General features: G+C 46.1%; 1 protein-coding gene across 1 annotated transcript in view; it reads right to left on the minus strand.

The window, feature by feature from the left end:
* Positions 1-22,544, minus strand: part of LOC138491508 (alpha-1,4-N-acetylglucosaminyltransferase-like) — a 362,266-nt gene extending 339,722 nt beyond the window's left edge. Inside the window, exon 1 of the mRNA XM_069618042.1 lies at positions 22,480-22,544. The gene's annotated coding sequence lies outside the window, so the exon portion shown is untranslated. The remainder of the gene's footprint in view (positions 1-22,479) is intronic.
* Positions 22,545-22,865: the final 321 nt, after the last annotated feature.

Consider the following 22,865-nt stretch of genomic DNA (forward strand, 5'->3'; position numbering starts at 1 on the left):
GTACCCTGCCCCCTTTGCCCCAATTGCTCAGGACAATTGTTAAGTGCACCTTTCATTCGCACTAGTCCATCAGTGATATGGCTGGGATGCCACCAAGTGGTAAGGGTGGCAAAACTGGGCGACCTCACTGTGGTGGTCGCGGTGGGGCACGTGGTCAGGGTGGCCATGGTGGGGGATGTGCCAGGGAGGCCAAGGTGGCTGCATAGGGAGACATGTGCAGGGTGGTCCACGGGGGCAGGATGTCCAGGCACATGCTGGGACAGCTATGCCTCCCCTCCCCCAGCGTGTCAGGGTGATGCAGCTTCTGTGGACATCCCCAGCGCTCGTCTGACCCGACCGGCATTGTCATCTGCTGTCACGAGCCCCCAGGTTGTGGAAGCTGCAGGTGCAGCTGTGGCTACCACCACCCAGGCTCGGTGTCAGCCACTGTTGGCTGTATTGGCACAGGAAGACTCCCAGGCAGATTTCCGTTCTGGGAAGGGCATGGCGTGTGTGGCTAAGGATGCTGTGGCCAAGCCACGTGTATCTGAAGCAGTTGTGACATCTGCTGCGCCAAGCAGTCAGGTTGTAGGGTTCATCGATGAGGGTCATTTCCAAGGAGTGTTAAAAAGGATTTCTGAACTCTGACCAGGAGGAGCAGATGTTCAGAAGGCCAACCTAGTTTCTTTGAACAGGATAACCTCTGGACAAGCCAGACCAATCAAGGTAGCTATGGCAGGCAGTCTAGACTAAGTCTCAGGAGCGATGAGGGTGACTTAAAAACCTCAATGAGCACACAGAGCAAGGACATTTACAAATTACTCCCAGACAGGTGTTATATCAAAAATATAGACCTTTATTACAAGGCCATTGTAATTCAGACCATAGCACAATAATCACAGCAATACTAAGTAAATCAACACAACACTATCAATGCAATGTATAAACAAGACCAGGAGGATATAAAGGGGTGACTGCACGAAATATGTTGACAACCTGGATGGGAAGGAAACAGGCAGTGCAGTTAATCTTTAGGCCCAGTTCGACATCGACAGTTTACATAACTAAGAGGCAGTCCAAGCCCGAAGAAGAGGGGATCCTTGTGCTCAATAGTACATGCAATGCAAACGCATGCAGTTGTTCCAATGGGCAAAACAGTGTCTCTTCAGGGGTCTCTAGCAGCTCGGGAAGGTGGATGAGGAGATGAAGAATAGGTTCCCACTATTCAAGAAGGACCTCCACTTGAAGGCAGAGGCAGTTTGATAGTTCAGGATGGAGTCGCTATTTTGCAATAGCGGTGGACAGGAGAGAGGCCCCCAGGGGCCACTCATGCATAAAAATTGGCTCTTGCGCTAGGGGCCACCGGTTGGGGTATTGATTTATCACTGGTCCCTGATGCAAGGAGACCCAAACTTCAGCAGGACAGTCCACTTCGCTTGCAGGTTCGAATGTGGCAAAAAGGACGTCTCGGCACCTTTTAGTTCCTGAGATACAGCGGTTATTCTCAAATGGGACAGTGGCAATTTCTCTGCTCTGGGTGGATGAATCAACCCAGCTTCACTGCAGCAGGCGTCAGGGGCAAGAGGATCACAAATGCAGCAGACTTTCAAAGGACTTTGCCACAAGCAGGGCAACACAATAACCGTGTTTACTCAGGTCCGGGCGCACTCGTCTCACTTCAGACCTGGGAATGCCAAGTGTACTAAATTCGGTGTGAGGGTGCTGTGGAGATAGGGCTGGCAGTATACCAAGTTTTGAGGGCCTCCTCGAAACAATGGCAGAGACATAGCAAAGATCCTGCGCAAGCTGGTCAGCTCATTGGTTGGCCCAGGGACACTTCTGAGAAAGCTTACTTGCAGGGTTTGGTGAAGGTGCCGAGAGTAGTTGGTCCCACTATTCCAATGGGCAAAGTGTCATCGCAGACCTTCTTGGATGACCAGATGCAGAGGGGTCCCGTGGGAGGACAGCGGGCTCAGGGTGCCAAACCTTCCAGCGGGTCACCAGCGGTTCCTCGACTCAGTTTCATAGTTGCAAGATACTTGTATTCTATCCTTTCTTCAGTCAGAACTCAGGAGATCGACCTGGTAGTGGTGTTTTTAACCTCCTCTTATCCAAAGTTCCCTTCACACCAAAATGGAGAGGACCCAATTGGAGATCTGCTCACAAACACACACTCCATACGTGGACCAATCACAGACCACGGTGGTCTCATGCATTCAGGGCACTCCAGACTCTCTGCCACCCAGGATGTGTATTGGGACCAGACATCCAAGCCCACATCCTGGAGGCAGACACCCAAGGCATGCAGAAGTCTGCAAAAACTTTGGGATTCGCGGGAAAGTGCATGACCAAATAAGGAAAGGCCCGGGTCGACTCGACCTGGGGAAAGTGAAGGGGCAAGATGGCCAAAGGACAGGACAAAGAACTTTGTGTCATGGCCATTTTGGAGCCAGGCCACCTATTTGTGCCAAATGCGGTTAACGTGGTTAAAATGGCAAGAAAGGGTTAAAAATAATGTGAAACAATAGCTGCCACCAGCCCTATCTATGACACATCTGCACCATTTATAAAAAGTCCAGCAAGAGTGTCTAGGGCCTTTGGAAATTACTATACACCAAAGTTTGCTGTATGGTAAAATACATTGCACACTTGTTACATGTTGCACAAAAGTTGCAACATGAGAAAAGGACTAAGGGAAACACAGTCTCCCAGTACTGACTGTCTTAAGGGCATGTCAGTTTCCCCGTAAAAAGTGAGTGAAAGCCCAGAGGAGTGCAGCTGAAGGCTTTGCTTCTCTGGCAAAGTCAGTCAATGGTGTCTAAACAGCAGCAAAAAGTTTGGGGGATTGACACATAGAGGGAAAATTACATACAACTATGAAATCTTTCCTAACAAGGAGTAGGAGACATGATGGATTATGATGCAATGTCCGGTGAGTGTTGATGCATGTGTGTCCAGCCCATGTGTATTGGGTGATGTGTTGTGTTTGACAGCCAGTTCAGGCTATGTAGTTGTGACTGCCATGTGTGACCCATGTGATACTTGACTGATACGTGCTTGTTGTGGTGCAGTCTGCATACAGGCCATGTGCTGCACACAGAGCCAATTCTCATCACCACAACTGCACCCTCTTTACATGCCAAATACTCGGCAGCCTCTCTTGTCCCTATCCTTGCTCCCATATATGTTTGTGGATAGCCTGTGATGATCTTCCACTCAACACTCGGTCTATGTCGTCACATGGCTGACATCTCTGTGAGGTTACCCTGCAAGCTGGCCCCCTGCAGGGGCATGCTTCCTTGCCTCTCTGTCCCCCAGCAGCTTACTGTCTCTATGGTACTGGTGATTAACATGTTGGACTACTGCAATGGCCCGTCCCCAGATTCTGTGTATATGCACACTTCCCTCTGCTACTCTGCCATACCTGTTCTGTGTGGTACATCCTTTATCCTTGATGCAGGGTGTCTAACTTGGAGAGGCATGCTTCCTTGCCTCTCTGTCCCCCAGCAGCTTACTGTCTCTATGGTACTGGTGATTAACATGTTGGACTACTGCAATGGCCCGTCCCCAGATTCTGTGTATATGCACACTTCCCTCTGCTACTCTGCCAGACCTGTTCTGTGTGGTACATCCTTTATCCTTGATGCAGGGTGTCTAACTTGGACTGTGCAGATGGCACAGGCTCACAGTGGACATGAGTGTTCATTCATGGACCATGTGCATTCCCAGCGGGCCCCTATGGGTACGTGTCAGGCTACTAATCTCCGGTATTTCATCCGTATCATGGTATTTAATCATCCCTTTCATGCTCACTCAGGGTCAGTTCCTCATCATGGCCATTTTTCGGGTGTCTTCGTCTGTGTCAAGTGTAAGCCTCCCTCTGATACAGCCTCCCTGCCTCTATGCAACTGGTGTTGTAGCTTCTCCGTGTCTGGGTGAACTTCTGATAATTCCTCATGTGTTGTGCTTTCTGTCCTCTCATCTGCTGTAGTCTCAGATGGCTGAGATGATTGCAACTGGTGTTGTAGCTTCTCCGTGTCTGGGTGAACTTCTGATAATTCCTCATGTGTTGTGCTTTCTGTCCTCTCATCTGCTGTAGTCTCAGATGGCTGAGATGATGCAATTGACACCTGCCCACACTATCTGCTACGATACAGTACTCTGATCCACCAGTCTGATCCATGCACTGCCTCCCATTCATTCCCCAAAAAGGGGACAGGGGGATTAGGGGGTTTTACTGTATACCTACAACCCACTGCAAACACATTGCACATGATGACTGCACTTGCCCTTACAGTGCCATCATGACACAACATTGACATTACTGCGTTTGTGTTTCTATTGATAGTTGAGGCTGTACACATGTACTGCACTGCACCCACACACGTCTGTGCCCTGTTTCAGCCTTCTACATGCCTAGTCACTTGTGTGATGTCAAAGTCACCTAGCATTACTGTATCCATGTGCCTTCCTTCACTGTAGCATGTGTCCTTTTTGCCGTAGTGATTTACATGTACTGTATGGTGAAATGCATTTTACATGGGTCACGGACAGTATCATTTAACTTCCATCTGGGGCTGATTGACAGTTCTGCCATGCCTATGCTATGTGCCATCTGTTTGTTGGCATCTGTAATTTTTGTGTAAGGTCTATGCCAGGCAGCAGTTTGTGTGTGATGCAGTTGCTATGCAACATGCAGTACATGTGTTGGATTCACATTTGACACGCGTGCTCATGTGTGCTTTTGGTTATTTGCAGGTGATGAAGCGCTGGGAGCAGAGGAGGATGAGGAGATGGCAGAGAGGGTAGAGGGTTCAGGGCACCAACCAGGCACCAGTGGAGGGTGTGGTGTGGTAGCCCATGAGCATCCATTGTTGCTCCAGACAATCCTGTCCTGGGCTGGCTCTGGGTACACCTCTGAGGATCTCTTTGCCTCTGATGTCGAATCGGATATTGATCCATCCATGCCATCGCAGGTGAGTGATTCTGCGGTGGATACTGTTCTGTCCAACACACATGCAGTGGGGGTATACCCCTCAAGGGGCCAGTCAGTGTTGGTATGTCCGCCTGTGGTGGTTATGGATGCAGGGCCATGCTCCACACCAGTTGCTCCTGTTCCTGGGGCAGCAGATTAACGGAGGAATGCAGTCCTGCAGCCACGGGCAGCGCCAGTGCAGCAAGGGCAGGTGGCAAGGGCAGGTGTGCTGTCTGGCACCGCGGTGCCCGTGAACCACCGGGGAACACTGTGTGGGAGAATCCCATGTATGCCATTGCACAGCAACACGGGGCATCATGTGAGATGATGGCTCAGGGCGTGGAACGTGTGGCCAATTCCATTCTCCGCCCTACAAAGGCAAGAGGAGCTCCAGCAGCAGACAACGCAGTCCACGTGCCGCTCACACAGACTGGACATGTTGGCCACCAACAGGGACAGACGGGCTTAACTGGACAGCTGTTGCTGCTGAGGCAGAGGCCCACAGGGAAGCCCTGAGGAAAGAGAACATCTCCCTCAGAACTACTCTAGCTGCACTTTTTCATGGCCATTTGTTAGGGAGAATTCTCAACATGTCCTAATTTCCCTTACCTTTTGAGACTCCCAGCAAATTTGCTGGATTTCTAGGATTTGATTTTTCTACCTGGGAAGAGTGCGACCTTTTTCCCACTCTTCGATGTATTTTGATGTGTATTTTACTTTTGTGTTCTTTGGTTATGGAGTTTTAAAACAACTCCAGTTGCATCATCTTTTTTCTGTGTGTCACACAGCACCTTCAGTGCAGTGGCACAGGGATGTCTTTCAGACTTCCCAAGGTTTAAATACCTTCTCTGGGACTGACTAATATCTCCCAGAGCATGTAAAGTTAAATTGACTTTATTAGTTTCTTTAAATTTACTGACCCAGCACACAATATCTTCCTATAGAGTCCTGGAGGGGTTGCCTAGCTTCCCCTGAATCAAAACACTCATGTAACAGTCAAATGTTACCTTTTCCTACTTTAAATGGCTGGTGGCAGTGGTTTAGATCAACTGCCATGATGTTTCCCGACCGCTAACAACGGTAGCAAAAAACGGGTCAGCCATGTTTTTCAATATGGCGCCCCAGACTTGTTTGTAAAAACAGAGTCTGGTCATCTTTTTTCTGCATTTCTTTTCGGAAAAGTCCTTCTTGTGTTTGTCTCTGCGTGCCAAACCAGGTTTGGTCCCTTTGTTCATTGGCCTTTGGCGGGCTTCAGTGATGAAGCCCTCCTCTGGCGCCTGAGTGTCTGGGGTGGACAGGATGTGAGGGAGGTGCCCGAAACTCCCTGTGCTTAGTCTCCTAGGCCTCAATGCACTCTGGCGTTAATGGTCAGTTGGCTGTCCGGCAAGGACAGCCACCCTGCTGTGTGAGTGACAGCCAGCTGTAATGAATGGGGGAAAGCTGTTTAAAAGCAGATCTCTGGGGCTTGGATAGCAGAGTCGACCACTAGAACGAAGGAACTGAAGATGAGCTGAAGGAAGAGGACTGCTGCAACTCCTGGACGACCGGTGAAGCCCTGCTCCATTGACAGAGAAGCCCTTCAAGGTTAACTTCTTCCCTTGAGTTTGGTGGGAACAACCAACTCGCATGCCACCTGGACACAGTCCCCATCTGGTCGAATTTTCATCAGAGTGCTGTTGAAAACTGGATAGCCAGAGTGAAGGAAACCAGCTCATGGACTTTAAGGGACTCACACCTTACACCAACGTCTTGCTACAGCGTTCGGCCTCGTTCCTGGGCAATGCAGGAACCTCCCAACGTCCTCCTTCTTGTTCCCATGAATGAAGCTCAGGAACAGCGAGATCTGCTTGAACTGCCAGGAACAACTGCCTCAGCTACAGCTTTCTTCATTATCAAGGTACTGTGCAAACGCGGTCCGGAAATCTTTTCAGCCATCGAGAAAGTGTGTGAAACTTTCCTCAACTTTGAAGGCTTGTCCTTCCCTAAACATTCATCAAACCTTTCGCCTAGCCAAATTCTTCTAAACTCTGTGGCAAATACATAACTGTTACTACCAGAACTATGCTATCCTATACAAAGACTCTGAAGGATTGACTTTGGCCCAAGCCTATGTGAAGAATTGCTGGTTGTAGATAACTGAAACCCTTTGCCCTGACTATGAATGTATTTAGGCTGTCTATTCGTATACCCTTGTCTTTTTACTCCTTTAATAAGTATCTGAAGTGTCATGTTGTTCCCACTTCATTGGAGCTAAACTTGTTCATTTACTTACCGGTTGCATTTTTGTGGTTTATTAGTGTGTGATATTGAGCTGCTTATGCTAGTGTAATGTTTTCTAACTTACTGAGTAAATCAATGTATACTCTTTTACCAAGAAACCATGAGAAAGTGTATATTGACCGGTGAAGTCCTGCTGCAGGTCCGAATTGCCTGAAACTTAATCAACATAGAAGCCCTTCAAGGTTAACTTCTTCCCTTGAGTTTGGTGGGAACAACCAACTTGCACGCCACCTAGAAACCGTCGCCAACTGGTCGACTTTTCATCAGAGTGCTGTTGAAAATTAGATAGCCAGAGGGAAGGAAACCAGCTTGTGGACTTTAAGGCACTCACACCTTAAACCGATGTCTTGCTAACGCTTTTGGCCACATCCTTGGGCAGCGCAGGAATCTTCCGACGTCCTCCTTCTTGTCCCCACGACTTAAGCTAAGGAACAGCGAGATCTGCTTGAACTGCCAGGAACAACTACCTCAGCTACAGCTCTTCTTCATCAACAAGGTACTGTGCAAACGCGGTCCGTAAATCTTTTTGGCCATGGAGAAAGTGCATGAAACTTTCCTCAACTATGAAGGCTTGTCCTTCCCTAAATGTTTGTCAAACTTTTCGCCGAGCCAATTTCTTCTAAACTCAGTGGCAAAGACTTAACCGTTATCTACCAGAACTGTGCTATCCTATACAAAGCCTCTGAAACATTGACTTTGGGCCAGGCCTATGAGAAGAATTGCTGGTTGTAGATAACTGAAACCCTTTGTCCTGCCTATGAATGTAATTAGGCTGTCTATTTTTATAAACTTGTATTTTTACTCCTTTAATAAGTATCTGAAGTGCCATGTTGCTCCCACTTCATTGGAGCTAAACTTGTTCATTTACTTACCGGTTGTATTTTTGTGGTTTATTAGTGTGTGATATTGAGCTGCTTATGCTAGTGTAATGTTTTCTAACTTACTGAGTAAATCAATGTATACTATTTTACCAAGAAACCATGAGTAAGTGTATATTTGAAACACTGTATTGGTTGGTCCTTTGTGTAACTTGTTCTACTGCTCACTTAAACTCTTGAGAGCAGTCTGGCTGCTCAGCCATCGCTACCACTTTACTGTGTAGTAGAGGCTTGTACCAAAGGTGAAATTGTGCTTACACTTGTAGTCTTAATTGCCTGTAGTGTTCCCAAATGGTACTGCAGGTGATTCTGCCTAACACCATTTTTCTTTTTTCTTATTTTGTCTATTGTGCATTCATGTAACAGTATGTTGCTTTGTGTGGAAGCCAAAGGCATCCACTGTGTGCTCCAGCTGGGCCCATACAGGCTTGTCGCGTGTTGGTGGTTTGGGGTCCAGACACATATTCCACTCCTGCTTCCCCTTTCCATGGGCTCGCATGGATAGCACTGTGTGACAGTAACTTACACAAAGGCATTGGGCTTCCGTCATATCTGTGGCCAGTCTGAAGTCCAACCTGTGTATACACCCCTGGTGGGGATTCATGATGGTTTCTCCAGGGCATGGTTGGCCTGCATTGTGGTTTATATATTGTTAAATGTGCATGTTTCATGTTCCTTATTCATGTATTGCCTTGCATGTCTACATTGTTGATGCACTTCATGCTTTATGTAGTACCATGCCCCCTTTAGCTGTCAGAGACACACTCAAGATGGAAGGTGGCCGTTTGGTGGCAATGTCACATTGAGACACTTGTGCTATAGTGATTGGCCACTGTCGGACATTGTCACTGTTGGGTCCTGTGTTCATGATATGTTATGCTGGTGAGTAAATAGTCCTGTGTTGGGTTTGCTTTGATGTGTCAGGGGATCAGTGTGATTTTTGCGTTGCTGAGAAGTTCTAATGAGAAATGTACGCAACACTGATGGTTCATACATTTCCCATGGACATATGCATTGAATACCCCTACAATCCTACACTGCCACCCACACCCACAAAACACACACAACTCACCCCCACCCCCGACACCACCCCATTATACCCCCACGCACACCCTACTTATCTTCTGAGACATTATGTGTCCTTGCAGCACCAGTTCACTTTCACTTCCCTGATCGGGGATCAGTGCTGCAGGCTCCTTTATTTTTCTTTTTTTTGGCAGGTGCAGAGGGTTCCACCCCACAACCCCTGCTCACTATACTGTGTAGTGTAGTGAGTGGGGTGTTGCATGGGACATCCCCGCAGCATCCACATTTTTTTTGTGTTCTTTTTTAATTACCTCAAAGGCATTCCACCAAAGGTTCAAAATGTGGGTGTTTGAATCTTTGGTGGCATGTATTTACGTCGTTTTAGTATGGGTCGGACATTTTTGGTCGGTCATTTCGTCAGATTCTGTGTCAGAGGGAATTGTCTCCGGCCTGTTTCCATTTGTCACGGTGCACTTTGTGACAGTTGTATCATGTGTTGTGCAATTATTTAGGAGTTTTCACATTGCATGCCATGGCATTGTGTGTCTGGCGGGTGACATAGGGTTTGGGAGGGTTTAGGAGACATACATGGATTTGGATGTGCTGTTTTGCATGGGGGTGGTAGATTATGTACCTTGCATGTGTGCCTTTTGGTCATGCAGGATTGTTTTTGTTTAAGTAGCTAGGGATGCACACAATGTAGCTCTTCCAAGGACACCTTCTCAGGGTGGTATGGTTGTGACAGTTGACTGTCCTTCCATTTGTCATCATCGATTGTCAACTGGAATGTGCCAGGCCTGTGTGCACTCTGCAGGGGTGGGATTTTAGTTGACAAATGTAGCCACAAGCTGGGTACGGGCTGCCTCACCACTTGCCCTTTGCACTCCCATGCGCAGCGGCCGTGAGTGTGGTTGGGGATGTGGGGGCACCACCATGTCCACCGGTACGCCCTGCCATGTTGCAACGTTGTGCAGGATAAAACCTTTCAAATCCACTCCACGAGTTAACAACTGTGGAGTACCACAAGGATCCTCACTATCTCCACTATATTTCAACATCTACCAGACTCCAGTCATCAGAATCTTCAAAAAATACAACATTACATGTTACAACTACGCAGATGACACTCAGATCATATACAAAACCAAAGACACTGATGCCGACCATTCATCCCTTACCGACTGTCTAAAAGAAGCCTTCGACTGGATGGATGCCAACAACCTGAAAATCAACCCAGGAAAGACAGAAATCATGATCGTATCCAAAGACCAAGAGAACGAAACCACCATCCCATGGCCTACGGAAACGAGAAACACACCAACACCATCGAAGGTAGTAAACAATCTGGGAGTCCTAATGGACAACAACCTAACCCTGGAGCCACAAATAAATGCAACAGTTAAGAAATGCTTTTACCTCCTCCGGACGGCAAGAAGAATTCTACCTTTCCTCTCCTTCGCGCACAAAACACTCACTATCATCGCCCTAATCATGTCTAAAATGGACTATGCATACAGCCTCTACCTCGGAATACCTGAATACCTCCTGAAGAAAATGCAACGGATCCAAAATGCAGCAGTAAGACTACTCCTCAAATTATCCAGAAGAGATCACATCACTCCAGCCCTAAAAACCCTACACTGGCTCCCAGTTAAACATCGCATCACCTTCAAAACAATGTGCATAACGCACAGGGCAATCAGTGGACAAGGAGCAGAATCCCTACAAAAGAAAATAACAGTCTACAAACCAACGAGACCCCTCCTGGAACTCAAACCATACCTCAAGAAAAAACTTGGAGGCATCTCCTTCTACCACTTAGCCGCAAAAACCTGGAACAACATCCCAAAGGAAATAAGAAACACTGAAGATCACCTAAAATTCAGGAAATCACTAAAAACCTGGCTCTGTAACACCACAGACTAAACCTGAAAAACGAAACTGGTAAAAAAGGATAACTAAACCAAAAAGATGTGGACATCCCTGACCGGGGAGAGTAAAGCCCACGGCAGCTGGAGGGGTGACATCGGATAGACAGGAACACAGGCGGCACACACGGAGACTGAGTCAACTGACCCAGACAATCCCAGCAACTCCTTCGCCCGCACCGTAATTTAATTACCGCCAAGTAGCACGTTGGGGTGGAATTATAGAGACATTGACAATCCCCACACTACCTGAGAGGTTGTCATTAGCAGATGCACTGGCCACTAGAGTCTAAATGGAGGATAAGAGGAGCCACGAGAGAGCATGTTGAAGGTGGGGGCCAGAGGAGTAAGGAACCTGTAGACCAGTCAGACCCAGATCAGGACAGAGCCGGAACAGGGGAGACTACGCAAGCCGAGCGCTTCATTTCAGGATAGAGATGCAAACTAGCCAACCCTACTAACAACTTCCCTTTCTGCATACACCTCTCAAACTCAAAACCAAGCACAACCAAAACCTACAGCACTACAAACCGCACAAACTTCACTACATTGCAACAACAAAACAAAACACACATAGCCTTGCACAACAGTACACGACGACTACCGGCCGCAAACACCCCAGGCCCAGCCTACGGACTCACCGGGCTGAGGCCGCCAACAGCACATCACTGCTCTCTTGCATTTTTCCTGCCTCCTCCCACTAACTCAACCCCCCCTCTCCCTTTTCAGAGCTGCCAGAGTGCCAAGGTACCACTACGGTGGTGATAGTGCGCGGTACAAATGTCCTTTAACATTAACATTAACAGGACACATGCTGCCACAATGATACTGCACACCACTGGGGGTGCATGTAGTAGCTGTCCACCAGAGCTGTCAAGGGAGCGAAAACGTGACTTGAGCACTCCGAAGGTGTGCTCCACTATGCCCCGGGTTGCAATATGGGCTGCATTGTATTTTACCTGGGGTGGTGTGGTGGGGTTCTGTATTGGCGTCATCATGTAGGTGCTCAGAGGGTAGGCACTGTCCCCTTGGGAGTTGAGAATGGTTGTCATTAGTTGGGTTTGTCTATTTGTCTGTGTGTGCCATTAACCTAGGCCTCAAAGACCTTAAAGACCCCCAGACCACCCTCATTAACAATACCCTGTCAGAATTAGGCTTCACCAAAAGAGTGTCCAACCCTACCCACAACAAAGGGAGAACCCTTGATTGGGTAGCGGACCATAACTGTGAGGCCCACTTCGCCGCCAACTCTCCTCAACCATGGTCAGACCACCATCTCCTTACCTTCACCCTCGAAGGTTCAAGCCCCATCACCAACAACTTAGTCGCCACAGCTATCCCTACGAGAAACAAAAAAGACATCACAGTGCAAAAACTCATCCCGCTCATTCTCCCGACTTTGAACCAACTCTCAGCTACCGCTTATCCACACCATCTTGTAGAAGGCTACAACAAAATCATGCACTCAGACCTTAGATTCTATTGCACCGCTAAAAAGAAAAAGCAAATCGAAAAAACACTTGAACACTTGGTTCTCTACACACTTAAAAGCTCTTAGATTAGAGAAACGCAAAAAGGAACAAGCCTGGAGACAAGCTCCCACAGACAATAACAAGTTGATCCTCAATAAAATAGCCTCCACATACAAAAAAGAAATCATGCTTGCTAAACAAGAATCATATAACCTGAGAATGTCTCAAGCCAAATCCAGTACTAAGGAATTGTTTACCATCATCATTGAGCTAGAAACACCTGTCCCAATCCTAGACACACGTGTGAAAGACAAACAATGGTGCACTAGTGTCCAAAATGCCCTCTGCAACAAAGTTGCAGGCCTACAAATCAAAATCAACAAGAAAGCATCCCTAACTAACCCAACTAACTCCACTAACTCTCCCCATTGCCCTACACCCCAGTTCCCTATACCCAACCCACTCACACGCTTCAGCTTCTCCAAAGTCTCCATGTTAGAAGTAGAAAAATCATCCTCAGTCTCAAACCGTCAAATTGCCAGGGTGACCCTTGCCCCTCACAAATCATTAAAGATGCGGCAAGAGACCTCTCACCATTCATCACTAAACTCATTAACGCCTCTTTCTCCTCTGGCATCATCCCCCACAATCTCAAAGAGTCCTGGGTTCTCCCTCCACTCAAAAAACCTTCCCTAGACCCCTCTATACCCACTAACTACAGACCCATCACCACTGTCCCCTTCCTGCTCAAAATTTTAGATAAGACAGCTTATCTTCAAATACAAAAATACCTCAAACTAAACCATCTGATGGGAATCTGACAATCAAATCGACATCTTGAGAGATAATGGGTATACTGCCCTACTGCTCCTACTAGACCTCTCTGCAGCATTTGATTTAGTAGATCATAAAATTCTATGTAACCACCTGGACTCGGTTGGATTGAGTTGTTCCTGAGTAACAGATCCATGCACGTCTTCTCCTCTTCAGCATCTGCTGACCCCATCCCTATCACCTGCGGTGTCCCTCAGGGATCATGCGTCTCTCCCACACTGTACAATGTGTTCACAAAGCCCCTGTTTGATGATCCTAATGGTCTGGGAATCACCTACACCAATTATGCCGATGATACCCAGATCCTCATCCCGTTGACGGGAGATTACAACAAGGATTTGGCCTTGGTGAACATTGTGTACCTCATCATCCAGGCATGGATGGCCTCCCACAGTCTATGCCTGAATGATGACAAGACCAAACTCATCATCCTCGGATCTACCCCGAACTTAAAACAAACTGGATCACAACTACACCAGCTTCATCATAGATGGCAACTCTATCAAGGTAGCCAAGGAAGTGAAAACCCTTGGAATCTTGCTAGACTGTTCCCCCTCCTTCCTCGAACAGGTTAGTTCCATGGCCTCCTCTACAGCTCACACATGTAAGCTAATAAGAGCCACTATACCCTTCCTATCCACCCAGACCCGCATTACCCTAACCATAACCCTTGTACTATCAAAACTGGACTACTGTAATGCCCTTTACGTAGGAGCCAACAAATATGTTACAAAGAAAATCCAGACCTTGCAAAACAATGCTCTCAGAGCAGCCCTTAGCATCCCCAAGAGATAACACATTTCCAACGTCAGGAGAGCCCATAACTGGCTCACTACCACCGACAAAATCCTGCTCAAAGTAGCCTCCTTAACACACAAATGTCTCAACAATGCAGCCCCCCACTACTTGGCCGACTGAATAAAAAGATACACCCCTAACAGGCCCACCAGAACTGCTAATGCCAACCTGCTCACAGTTCCCAGGTTCAAACAAATCAAAACGGGCAGTAACCGTTTCCAGGTGAAAGCAGCCCAACACTCGAACTCCCTGCCACCCTCCTTAAGGACACCCCAAACCTACCCCCACTTCAGACACAATTACATTCAGTGGATAAAGAATAATCACCGTTAATGTACCTTGCCACTGCAAATTATGTAAATATGTATACTGGTAAACTGTTTATCATTGGATTTATCTCAACTGCCCTAACCCTTGTACACAATGTAAATTACTGTACAGCACTGTAACCAAGCTGAGAATATCCTTGATGCTCCTGCGCCCTCATACCCTCGGGTCTGGCGCGCAATATAAATGAATAAACATAAAAATAAACATGCATAGGCATTTGTACTCACTGATGAGCCATGTGGTGCCATGCCTCCCAGCTTCCATGTCCCGGTTTAGGGCTGACATTCTGACTATAAAACTGTCATGGGTGGACCCTGGATAGTTTGCATAGACAGAGGAGATGAATCCCTTGGCATTGCATGCTACCTGCACGTTGATGGAATGCCAGTGCTTGCAGTTGCGATAGATGTGCTTAGTAGCCATAGGTGGACATAGGGCCACATGTGTGCAATCAATGGCACAAAGCACTTTGGGTAAGTGTGCCACCCCGTAAAAGTCCTGGACCATGGCAACCTTTCTGCAGGTGTTCTGGGCATGTATATGTACCTGCGGAATGAGGGGTATACAGTCATGATTGCTAACACCTGGTGTAGGCAGCGTGACTGCGTGGGCTTTGAGACGCCCCTCACTTTGGCAGTTGACCGCTGAAATGACACAGTGGCCAAAACATGTAGGACATTGAGCACCTTTTCCAAGGGGCTCAGTGCTTGGGAGCACAGGGTGGGCGATGTGAGGTCATCCTCCCACTCAGTGACCAGGTCTAAGATGATATGAGGTGGAAACCTATACCTACCATAGACCTGGTCATCAGGCATCACAATAAGGCTGGTCCTGGGTAGGAAAATGTGGGGCCTGGCTATCCTCCTCCTCCTGCGGTGTCCCACGATCACTGCTGCAAGAAATTGTACATTCATTGTAGCTGTATATGCTTGTTTATTGTTTGTGTGCACTTTTATGCTACGCAGGGGCGCTTACGCCAGCTTTCGCCTGGCGTACATGTTTCTGGCTTTGCACGTCTTTTGGCACGCGTGGGTTTGCCCTCTTGGATTCCATGAATACGTGCTGTTAGCGGGTGTGGGTGTTGTGAAGATTTTGCAGCGGTACTTCCCCCGTAACACCCACATTTTCACGTGTTGTTCCCCATTCCGTGTGTTCCGTCCCCTTTTTAGGTGTGTGCGCTGGATTGGTGCGCCTTCTCTGGACATCTCGCGCAGTGCTTCCGTGAAGTCGCAATGACATGTGGAAGCCGTGCGGATTCGGCACAGGTCTCAGGTAAGCCACACGCAATGTATTCCAGGAATAGGGAAACGTGCGCAAGCGCACGTTTCGCACATGTGCGCTGGAATTTTTACGCTTGCGCCCCCTTTTTCGCTGCACATTTATTCCATGAATTACCCCGTAAGTCTCTCCTTTTTCAGATCAAAAATGGCCTCAGCCTCTGAGGTTGCTACAGACAAAAATCCAGAAGATTCACCCTTCTCCTCCTCATCCTGATCAACATTAGATACAGTGGCAGCAACTCCATTACTTATGCTGGGTCCAGCCTCAGCTTCACTACCAGAACCATTAGTTAGGGGAGGTACACCCTTATTTTTTTTTTGTTGAAAAAGCAGGATCTTAACAATTCATGCAGCTTTGGTGCCAAAGACTGTTGGGCCTTTGTCACCACACAACTTGTTTAAGTGATCTACTTTAGAATAACTTAAGAAAGAGAATGTGATTGTCTCCATGCTATCAATTATAGTAGCAACTACAAGGAAATCACAAATCACAGTGTACTGTGTAAGTGTCATTCATATGCTTCACCAGTGGACAACACTGAGGTACCCAATACCTGATCTTCCACACTGAACAATTGCTTGTTAAGTGGAGAGGGTCATCCCACCGCTGTACATTTTCTATACTCTGGCTTGGTGGACAGATGTATGGAAGGCCAAACTAGTTTAGTGAAAGAGACCTCTCTGGGAGATGTAGCCAAACCAGTTCAAGGTAGATGGATGAGTTGTCAAGCCTGGAGTCTCAAGAGATGGAGAGCTTGTTAGGGGTCCTCATTGAGCCCACACAATGGAAAGTCAAGAATCTCACTTAGATAAGATTGAGTAAAAACTGTGTAGGCAACTTTGCCTGTTAACACTTTCTTGAACGAGCAAATGACGAACATTGCATGGAGGGGACAACAGTACAAAGTTACACTTTTTCTTATTTTAAAATAGGCCCTTCAAGTTCTTACATTTTATATTTGGTATTTCAGTAAAAATACATTTCCATCCCTATTTGTGGAATGCATGTTTCCACCATTGCTGCCCAACTGATAATGAAACCCATAAAACAGATACAGGAAACACTAAAACCTGTCAGAAAATACATTTTGGTTGGGAACAATTAGGAATTTCAGCCAACCCAAAGGAAACATTTCTAAAAAAGAGCAGCAGTTAACCCTATGCATCATTAATGAAAATCATGTATTCAAGAAAAGAATACTTCATAACCTCGCAGCTCTGCCACTTGCTTATGGCAATGACAAACACAGGCAATATCAGAAAAAATTAGATTGGTATAAAGGAAATTCACACCTGGGGGGGAGGGGGCATTGGCCAATGAGGTGGCTGGAACAGCACTAGAAAATACACATTCCTAGCATGCTGTTCCAGCCACCCAAGGCCCTTTGCTGGGTGGCGCAATATCTTTTCTTTATGTAGGGAAGCAACAGGGAGCCTGTTTTAGACGTATTTCCTTTTCCTTATGGCAGCAGCCATCTTTATTTCATTTTTTTTCCACTTGGAGTTTGACTGCGCAAGCAGCACAAATCCCCTGAAGGCAAAAAAGGAAAGCCATTCGCACCCCGGATGAACACCGGGTTGCAAATGGCTTTCACGCCCCGGCTGGGGGACTGTTAGGCAGAATCCTGTGCAGTGCCCTTAGGGACCACTACACACAATTAAGACTACAAGTGGTAATACAAGTTAAACTTTGGTACATACTACACTGTTGAAATGGTAGCAGTAGCAGAGCAGCCAGACTTATCTCAAGAGTAAATGAGCAGTAGTAGAGATTACACAAAGGACCACAATTCCTGTGACTCAAGCAAACACTGACTCAAGGTTTCAGGTAAAAAATATAAGTACATTTATTTTAAACCATCTGTTCACAAAACACTTCACTTCTATAAATTCAAAACCACACATAAAATACACTACACACAGCCAATTCCACTTGTTCCAGCAAATTCAAGGTAAGTACATTAGAATTTGACAGACCAGTGTTGCGATACTAACACGTACCCGCGAATAGAGATGCTCACAAAGTTAAAACACACTTTGTACATTATAATTTCAAACAAGGGAAAAGTGGATAAAATCACAGGCAATACTTTTGTCAAGGCAAGGGAATCGGAGGACTCATTCAAAGATACAGATTACAGTCAATAGGCCTGCACCAGTGTCATTGGAGCAGATGCTCAGTACCGAGGATCACACGTTGAACTGTTCGAGATTCGAGACGCCAACAGTACTTAGATATTGTCAGATGGAAGGAAAAGTTATAAGAGGGAAGGGAGAAAGGACAAATCTTCGAGGAGGAAAAGGGTTCACCCCGATTCCGGATGGTCAGACGGAGAGAACGACCAAATGTGCACAGTAACTTATTCCGTTGGAGAAAAGCTGGTGCCACGGCAGTTGTTCCTGGTAGTTCCTGTAGACGCACGGTACCTGCGGCTTCAGTCGTGCAGACAAGAAGGAGGACCTCTGGAGCGATCTGCACTACCCAGTGATGAGGTCAGCAGCAGCAAAAAAGACAACAATGAATAAAATGTGCGCTCTTTTAAATCAGGAGAGGGCTCTGCTGATGGCTATCTGGACCACTACAGCACAGCAGTGTTTTCGACCCAGAAGAGGATTCTCTGACTGAAGAAAGGGTGAGCTGGTTGATCCCACCAGACTCAAGTGAAGAAGACTCCGGACTGGATCTTCTCTTGTCATTGAAAGGTAGATAGCTCAGGACTGCAGCAGGGCTTCACCGGGACTCAGGGTTGCAGCAGCCGTCTTCTTCTCCGTTTCTCTTCGATTCTTTGCAGTTCCAGTGGCGACTCTGCCTTCTAGCCCAAGAGTCGTGCCTTTTATGCCAAATTCCCCTTTCACACAGCCTGGCTGTCAATAACTCAGTACGGGGGTTGTCCAGCTCAGACAACCACCTCAGCCAATCAACTCAAAGTGCGACTTGGGTCTTCAAGGAGACCCTGTGCAGGGGGTGACTACACCCCTCCCTCACATTCAGCCCACCTAGATGCCCAGACACCAAAAGAGGGCTGGTCAGAAGCCCGCCAAAGGTCGGCTAACCTAGATTGCCGAGCAAAGAAAGACCCAAGAAGGATGTTAACAAAAAGAAATGGCGTTTAAACCCAACCAGAGCCGAAATAAAAAGTATTTGGGCAAGTCGGTTTAAAGTTCGAGGCTGCTAAAATAGCCTAAAATGTTACCATGTTATGTAATTTAACCGCGGTAGGAATATTAGTATAGATACCACTGCCACCAGCCAAGTCTTAATGTTAAGGGAGCAAAACAATGCTCCAAGAGGCACAGTTACAAAGGGCTATGAATTAATCTTTTCCAATACTCCATATAAGATGGGGTGTACTGGATCCGTGGTAAAAGTGACTAGGTAAAGTTGATGGCAACTTTACCCTTTTCTGGGGGACAGTAGTCAGCCCCAGAAAATTGAGTTGGTGGGAAGTCTAAGAGACAACCCCTATGTCACTGCACGGAAGGTGCTGTGTAACAAAGAGTGGGGCTACTGAAGTGGTGTACTCCAGGGTCCACAATAGTGGGGGAAAAGCTCACACTCTTCCCAGGTGGAAAAAAATTAAACTCCAGAAATCCAGCAAAGCTGCTGAGGACTCACTAGGGAAGGGAAATTAGCCATAGAATGAGAATTCTCCCTAGCATGGACTGGGGGCAGACATGGCCGGTAAAGGACAACAGTCCTCCCTGAGTTTCTGGCTTTGCTCAGCACTACCATGGCTCAGGCTGGCAGGCTGTTACCAGCCATGCCCACCCCATACCCTGTTGGGGCTTGAGAATCATAGTAACCCAGGTTGTTCCTGAAAGTGACTAGATCCCACACACACATCACACAAATATGTGCAATGCAACACTCTGACCTATGCACATAGTTCCCAGGCATCTCTGGCTCGAGGTATAGGCGGACTGTGCCCCGTTCCCCAGTGCCACTCTGTCATGGGTGCCCCATAATTCCTGCTTATCATGTTCTTTCTTCAAGCAGATAATTTAAAGTGTAAGTGACTTATAAGTCATGAAATGTAAAGGCTCATTTTCATTCAGAAAACAGGCATAAAGCATCAGCTAGCTGAATTACATCTATACCCTCCTGCAGGTCAATTTAAACTTATGACACAAAACAGTTTAAACTATCTGCCTTATTTTCACATGTACATATTTAGCCCATCAAAAAGTGTTTGTTTTTAGTAGAATGCAATATTTTCCTAACATCATATAAAAATCATGCCTTTGTCAAACACTGAATCACAAACAAGTAAATTGTCCAACATTACCTTTTGTTATGAGTCTTTAAAGTACATTTTCAAAACCCACATGCTGTTTTTCACCTGCTATGGAATGCATTCTGGTATTTGTAGTCTTCTATTGAAGCTGGGGGAGTTATGCCACAAATGTACACTTTTTACCTAGCATATTTCTATAAGGATTTATGTGTTTGTGTGTGTACATTTATGGTTTCTTTGCTTTTTTATGTCATCTTTGTAAAACAGAGTATTGTTGAAAGCCCAACTTAGTGTTGAGCATGGGAAAAGTGAGTCATGAATATTTGCCCAGGACATGGAAAGAGAGGCTGCAGTACTCGAAACTCAGAACATTATTTCACCTTGTTCTAACACTGTACTGATTTTCAGAGCACAAGTGACAGATACTTGTGGGTGGACTGTGTCCGTCCACGTTTTTCAGAGGACGGACGTAAACCCTCCGATGTTTTTTTTATTTTTGGATGGCATTAAAATAAATTGTTCTTGTCATGTGGCCAGTGCAGATACATACCCACAAGACCTCAATCACCTTTCATTAAAGCACGTCTCGCATTATGATTTAGTTTTCCAAGAATATTTTTTTTTTAATCAAAAGTGGGCACCTTTTATATTTTGCCAGCGTAGTTATTGGAAAATCTCCTCTCTCTGGTTAGGTTTTCCGCAGGTGATCCATTTTTTTGAAAGAACAATGCTCATTTGACTTTTGCACCTTTCTTCCCAGGGGGAATGGTCAGTTGAACTAAATGTGTATACTTCACTTTAAGATGTTCTGCACATATCTATGGATGCTAGCTCTTCATTTTGGGTGGGACGTACCCTGAGGCCTGCGGGCGAGTTATTAAGAATTAAAATAAATTAAAACATAAATGAGGCAGAAATTCCCACAGCAAGTGAAACTATGGAGCCTTATGCAAGCCCAGGTCAGAACAACACATTTCAAAGCACATGTTGCAGCAGGAATCAGAAAAAAGCCATATCATTTGCAAGAAGGTATAAAAATATAACATCTCAGCAACAGTCACCTAGCATGATGAATTGTCTATGCAGCATTTTGCTATAGGTTCTCCTTCCCCCTTCCACACCCGAGCCTGCAAAACAGCTTTGGACCGCTTCAGGCAGTCCACTTATGAGGCTCCCTTCCAATTTTGATGGGAGCAGAACTTGCTCATTTTGCAACACTCCTGCTGATGCCAACAAGCTTGAACCCAGCAGGAGAGCAGGCAGAAACCCAACCACGCCCAGTGTTTGAACACCCCATGCAAATACTTTGCACAATCTCTGCGAGGCAAAATTAAATTTCTGCCCTAATTGTTCAAGGAAAATGCGTGGAATAGTGCCCTCTGCCCCATGTTATGATTCCAAAGTGTATATTATTGAGCGCCCGCACTTTCTTTAGAACTTGAGCTCTGTTAATTATGTTAGCTTTTAAAGACCAGCACAATTGCTTCCTATCACTGTCTCAAGACCTCTCAGGTATACACGCTCTATCACACTATTATGCAATTCTGCATTAGACACATACTGCATGGTCTGCCCCAGGAACAATTCCTACCCTGACATGACAGACTTGGAAGCTGCTTGGAGTTTCGTTTTATTTCACAATCCACATGTTCCTTATCTGAAACTTCTGAAATAAAAGCATATTGCTACAATGCAATATGGTCGAATAAATCCACACGATAAAAATAAAAACAAATGTGAAACAATCAGCGGTTAACTTCAGTTAGCAAATCAAAGTCACCATATCACCAGGTGGTGTTTTCCAAAATCATTTTCAAAGAGTCCTTTTGCAAACAACATTTCTGTCATGATGATGAGATGTGCTCAAGTGCCTGAATTGCAGTCTGGTCCCAAATCCTGGCTTTGCCACTTAACCAAAGTGTGTGCATCCAGGCAAATCCTTTTATCTCACTATGCCTTATCTGCCAAAATTAGACAAATGCACAAGGTAATCAGCTCACACTGTCTGATACTTCAAAAAAAGCCTGACACTTGATATTGTCACATAGGGAAATATTAGCAGTTAGAATGAATCTCATGTTCTCCAGATCACACTTTACAGACATACTGATAGTAACTATTTTTAATGTATCCTAACATTATGCTTTTGCTTATGAAAGATTAATGCTTTGATATAATGTTCTATAAAACCACTGATGTCACTATTTATGCAAATAAGGGGGACCGGCATATTTTGGCACCTTGGGCCCTGCAAATCCTAGGACCGCCCTGATCCCACACCAAAAACCGCTGTAGCATCGTCCAAAAACTGAAAATGACGATTTCACCTGGACACATCACTCGAGCACTGGAATTAACATTAAGAGATACATGGCACTGGGGACGTTTAATCAACCCCAACATGCAACAGAAACCCTTTACAATCAATGCAGGAAATGAAAGAAAACTTAAACATAACTCTTACCTGACAAAAGTATTGCTCACGTTTAGGAGCTGCTCCTTTGTACGAGGCTCTCTGTTCTGCTTCTCGTAGTGTGCAAAGGTGCCACCTCCCAAATCCCTATGACGCTCTTTATAGACACATTAACCCCTCCCGTTTACCCATCAAACGCTGCAGGTTGCATAATTATTTCTGAGTGCTGAGCATTTGAAGTGTGAGGGATGTACAAGTGATGGCTCGTTTATTAGACCATTGTTCAGGACAAGACGTTCTTAACGTGTCCTTGTTAATTTGTTGACACACATGCACAAGTTAACTGCATTACATCTATGCCCGCTTTCAGGCCAATTGAAATATATCACACACACGTTTTAAACTATGTGCCTTATTTTCACATGTTCATGTGTTCA

This window comes from Ambystoma mexicanum, chromosome 10, assembly GCF_040938575.1.
Source record: "Ambystoma mexicanum isolate Mex_15411 chromosome 10, UKY_AmexF1_1, whole genome shotgun sequence".
Taxonomy (NCBI): Eukaryota; Metazoa; Chordata; class Amphibia; order Caudata; family Ambystomatidae; genus Ambystoma; species Ambystoma mexicanum.